The sequence below is a fragment of the Abramis brama genome (assembly GCF_963993115.1).
Source record: "Abramis brama genome assembly, chromosome: 15".
NCBI classification, from domain to species: Eukaryota; Metazoa; Chordata; class Actinopteri; order Cypriniformes; family Leuciscidae; genus Abramis; species Abramis brama.
The window spans coordinates 31,730,717-31,736,716 of NC_139977.1; the positions used below are offsets into that span (position 1 = coordinate 31,730,717).

Sequence of the window (6,000 nt, forward strand, 5' to 3'; positions counted from 1 at the left end):
ATAAATTACATGAGTTTTGGTAGTTAATGTGGCCAGACTGTCACGGTTGTTAGATCCGTTGTCTCACTCATGTCTTGTGTCTGTGTATATGTGTGTGTGTCTCTTTTGCGCTGATTGTTTCATGTGGGCGTTACCACTGATTGATCCTCATCAGCGCCAGCTGCATTCCATCTAGCCAGCCTACTTAATGCCTTGTCTTTCGTCATGTGTTTGTCAGATCGTTGTTGATGCTTCCTGTGTCCTTGCCTGTGTTTCCCGGTTTCTCTGGATTCTGGATTCTTCTCTCACGATCTCACCCTTTGTACTTCACTCGTCACTATCTGAGGATCGCCCATCTCAGTCCCTGCGTGCAATCAGTTGTCTTCCACCTGATGTTCCACGGTTTCCTGAGCTTCTTCACGAGTGAACATTGATTCTCCTGAGTTTCATCCTGAGTGAACTTTGTTCTAATAAAGAGTCTTTTTACTTGCAATTGCTTCTGCCTGTACTTTACGTAACACAGACTTTAAGCAGTTTAGGCCATGATACATTAACTACTAGATGGCAAGACTGACTGTTTTTTGAGAAGTACTCGGACAGTCTTACCGGCTAATCCATTTGATCTCAAATGTAGTTTTTCCACATCCTAATGTGAACACTGAACAGATAAGAGATAAGGTTGGAAATCTGCAAAGTGGTCCTTTAACAGAGAAAGCACAAATCGGACATTGGTGAGAAGCTACTGTTTTGGTTTTGTGATTGCAAATAAATGACAATGTTAACACATTGTTATCGTAACCCTGCAATGTATACTGTAATTGTACAACCATTTACCAGAAACTGAAAGAACATTAATAATGGTCCACAGGATGTCTGCTTTTTCCTCCAGGATGTCGAAGACCTCTTCATCAACCTCTGTTCCACTGTCATCCAGCACATGCATGTTTGTCTCAGGGGGTATGCTGAACTTCTCTTTAGCTTTGAATACAGAAAAAACATAAGTTGTGTTTAAAAATGCAACAAAGTGGAAGAACAATAACGTTTTTTAGCACTATTTCTATCTTAATGGGCAAAGCTACGATAGACTACACTGTAAAAATAAAAGGTGCCTGGAGGAACCTTTTGGGGTTCTTCACTTTGCCACACCGGCGGAACCGTCTGTAGATCCTCTAGGCACCCTTTAAAAAGGGGCGGTTCTCTGAAGAACCACACAGGTTTCCTGAGGAACTCTTATATTAGGCACTGCGTGGAACCACGGTGGGTGCCTCCAGGAACCAAATTTCATTTTTTTAAATATTTAATTTCATGTTGTTACTATGGTTACCTTTGACTTCTATTATAATAAACAAATTGAACCAAATACAAAATAAGAATTGTTTATTACATATTTTATATTCATTTTTATACATACACTTCCATGCACATGGGAAAAAAAGCTAACTGTAGATTGATATCAGTGAATACACACAAAAAAAAAAAAAAATTGTATAATACATAAGCAACATGAATAATCAACCATGTATATACAATAGGCTATACAAGAAAAGACATTTCAACAAAATGCATGGAAACACATGTTCAACTAAATAAATCAAAGTAAAAAAAAAAGAAATTGACTAATTAAAAATGTCCATCTTCACTTAACTTTAAAACATTTGTGTTTCAGTCCAATGGTAAGTCTGACATCACTGTTTCCAAGTCCAAAAGCTCTATCAGATGCCAAAAACAAACAAACAGTGCTAATATACACTCATTGTGCTGTAATATTCCTGAAAATTATGATCCTAACCTTTATCTCTATACCAAAATCTCTGATGGTTAGATATTCAGCTATTTTGAATCATAAAATGTTAAAGTCTGGGATGGCGTTAGACTGGAGACTGTAATGTACACTACGGCTTTTGAAAAGCTTAAATGTGTGACATCAACAGTGTTCATAAATGGTTGTTGAGTATTCTCACGAAACAAGATAGAGGCTTCGACCCGGAAACCGTATTAAGGTGCAGTAAAATTATCTGTTGTTCTGTGAATGTTCACTGGTGAATTCCAGTCATTTCAATCAGAATCCACACGATCAGCAATTTAGTTTGTGGTCAAAAATGTCACTATGGGACCAAGTTGGTGTGAGGTACTTAAAGAGTTAGAAAAGTGAAAAGGTACAGCAGATTCATTTTCCATTTGTTTTTCCTCTTTTCTGGTGGATGGTCCAGGCACTTCAGTGATTTTCAGGTCTACAGGAGGATTTTTATTCTTGTTCAAACTTCAGGGTTCATACACATTTTAACCAATACTTTTCCATGACCTTTCCATGACTTTTCGGCACATTTTCATGACTATATATTCCTGAAAATGTCAGTCGACATGAGCTGACACAGACGCAGCATCAAAACTGGCATTAGCCTATTTACACTTCATTTACAATTGCATAAATAAAGCTATTCAATATTTAAATGAAATGATTTATAATTTTAACGTTTTAATTAAAATATACTTTAAATATGAAACTAAAACCACCAGTAGGAGGCGGCAAGTCACTGTCTTAATAAGCGAGTTGTTAGAGTAATTTCAACCGATTCGTTCAAACGGCTGATTCATTCAAAAAAACAAGTGATTGTTCATTGAATCGTTAAAATGATTCGTTCAAAAAGCGGATTTCATTAAATAAATAAAAAAAATCATCATGTCTGTTGGACTACGACTTCATTATGGAATTCTCGTCGGCGATATAAAGTGAAAATTGACTATATTGTGTCCAAAAAGTAACTCACAATGTTAACTTTATTGTTAATTTAACTGTTGTATAAAATAAATATCACATTTGCAATTATGCACAGGAAAAAGGCACTCTTGCTCATGTGATATTCTAATATGACAACTTAATATGATATAAATATAAGACAAAAACTCATTTGGGGACATCTATAACTGACACATCACGCAGTGAAAGCAAGCATGAGAGAAACGCGATGTCAGCTCGCACTCGCAGTGCCTCGTATAGTTAAAACAATGATTACAATATCATCATAGTTCATAGACAATATCGCACACTCCTAAGCACATAAAGAATGAACTTACAATTGAACTGACATTTACTCGTTTTCTTCTCTCCTCTCGCGTGCAGGAGACAGACGTAGGCGGCTAATATGCTGCGTATCGTTTCACATGCGACCAGAGCTACAATCCTCTTACCGCTACATTCTCGACCCACCGGTGTTTGCAAAACTTTAGCATGCTCGTGCCACTTTCCTGGTATTTCAATTAAATTTCTGTCAGCACCGACTTCGCCTCAGGCAACATCGCAACAAGTGAGTGAATCGGAAGTGAACTGAACGTTATGCCGCCCGAATATAAGGACGTTAAGACAACGCGAAATATTTTTGTTATTAAACAGTTTTTGTATTAATCACATATTATGCTGTGTAAAAAAAAAAAAAAAAAAAAAATCCATGACTTTTCCAAAACTTTGTGGGTCTTTTTATTTTTTCAAAACCTTTCCAGGCCTGGAATTTGCATTTTTCAAATTCCATAACTTTTCCAGGTTTTTTCAAAACGTACGAACCCTGAAACTTGTATTTCAGCTTACCGAGATCCCTGCAAAGTACAAAATGTACTGTTAGTAAGGTTATTAAAGTGACAGTTGTGAAATTTAAATAATCTCCTCAGCCTTGGGACGTTCCAAACCTGTTTGACTTTCTGTCTGTGGAACCCAAAAGCAGATCTCAGGCATAATGCAACCCGTCACCATTCAATTTCACTGCATGAAACACAAGCAGAAAAAAATTGTGTAAATCATTCATGAAACCATTCTTATGTACACTTGTCTAGTTCAATTCAATGCAACAATTTATGTAAAAATGGTTAAGCTCCAAAAATGTGCCAGAAAAGATCCTAAAAATAATAATTGATTTCACAACTCATGTGTTATGGGTTGTGTTGTAAGTCTTCTGAAGCCATATAATAGCTTTTTCCTTTTTTTTGTCGAAAAAGACTAAACTTGAAGTTATAATTCAGAGTTAAAATGTCTTATATTCAAATGCAAATGATAAAGATATAAGAAAAAATGCATAGCATTATTTGTGACCCAAACCTGTGATATTATTTTTCTGAGTAACATGAATGAGATTTGAGAGTATGAGGGAAGATTTTCAGAGAATAATTGATTAAAAAAACACTAGTACACAGTCAAACAATACAATTGCACACAGAGAAAGTTCATAGTAATAAAGTACTTGCATGTGGTGCAGGTAACTTACTGTAATTCAATGTTGCCACTGAAATGTTCAGATTATTTTAGAAATGTAATGGTTGTTCTGGGGAAACAAAAGAACAAAGCTGATTATTCACAACATAATATTTATTGACCAGTAAATGGCTTTAAAATGGTATTTGAGAGAATATGGGCACCTGTAGTAAAGTTAGGCTAACGTTAAACAAAAACAGACCAAACTATATTAACCTGCTTTTGTTATTCATAACAAACACCAATGACAGCAGGAATCAGCTAAATTATAGGCTACATCAGCAATTTGAAGACACAGTTGTACAGAATATGTTGAATTGAATGACTAAATCAATCTAAGACAATAAGTCAATAATTTCCATTTGTTCATTAGATCAACGTAACGTTAGTTATCATCGCGGCTAAAAACCTTCATACCAGATACTGTGCAATAAAAACGAGTGGTAAACACTGTAAAAACGTAGTAATGTATAATATATTTAGTTTATATATGTGTGTGTTTGACTATATAGTGAGTAGACTCTGTATTTATAATTATTTGGCGAGTTTACAAACCTTGTAACGGAGAGCCGAACAAACGGCGGAAGCTTTGATGAGAGGAGCCCTTACTTTCAAACCCGATGACGTCGATCAGCTGAGCTTTGATGAGCGCGAGCAGCGCGAGCATCACTGAAGCACGACAGCAGAGGAATAGCAGCAGTTTCGTGACAGAATAAAACTTCTCTCCTCCTGGTTCTTCTTCTTCATATTATTAATATTATTATTATTTAGTGTTGTTGTTTAAGGTTTAAATTACTTAATAAAATAGCCTAGGCCTATACTAAATAAATGTAAGCTACCCAAGTGAAAAAGACGTAGGCTACTGTTAAATGTATTAAAAATGCATTAAAGTATATTTGTACTGTAGGTCTACTAAAAACACACTCAAGTACATTTTTAATACATTTAATAGTATGTCTTTTTCACCTGGGTATGTATACTGAATCAAACTTAAGTAGCCTATAATAATAATAATAATAATAATAATAATAGGATAATAATAATAATCTTATTCTGGCCTCACTGAACCATTAGGTTCCTCCAGATGCTGGCTTTAACATAAGAGATCTTCCAGGAACCACTTAAATGTTAAAAGATCTTCCAATAACCCTTTTATCGCATTCAAGTTCCTCTATTTTCCCCCAAAGCACTTTGAGGTCTCGTGGTAATGAAAAGGTGACTCCAGAACCTCTGAACTAAATACAAAGTGCTTAAAGGATCCCATAAGTTCCAGCAAGAACCTCAAAGATTGTCAATGCTCCTCCAGTAACCCTACTATAGGAGAAAGAGCTTTGAGGCACCTAAATTACATTTTGAAGTTCCTTGAGTATCCGACAGGATATTTGAGGCTCCTTTAGTTTTTACAGTGTAGCATGGTGCTAAGAATAAAATTTCATATAAACGTACATCTAAACCAGTGGTTGCCAGTAAGACTTTCACATTGTCCTTCATTTTGATGGATATGGTCATAAAAATTTCACCATAATCTATTACTCTATTTTAATTATAAGACATTTAATAGCTTTCGCAACTGAGCAGCTGCAACTGAGGGAGCAAAGGTCCCTTCTGCCCCTTCCATGATGAGGAAAAGATTAAACCTGATGACAATGACACAGAGACTGATGAGCCACTGGCATTGCTATGGACGGAGGTAAACAAATTGTTTCAAATTGCAAGAGAAAATTCAAAGAGACTTTTATCAATTCCTTTCAGATAAAAAGGTGTCACAGTGAGGAACCTTG

At 35.7% G+C, this 6,000-nt stretch overlaps 1 long non-coding RNA gene across 1 annotated transcript; it reads right to left on the reverse strand.

The window, feature by feature from the left end:
- Positions 1-585: 585 nt before the first annotated feature.
- On the reverse strand, positions 586-3,363 carry LOC311098219. Its single transcript, XR_014609408.1, has 3 exons — positions 3,055-3,363; positions 814-957; positions 586-679 (listed from the first exon to the last, which is right to left on the reverse strand). It is a non-coding gene; the product is annotated as an uncharacterized lncRNA (long non-coding RNA).
- Between the last annotated feature and the right edge of the window lie 2,637 nt (positions 3,364-6,000).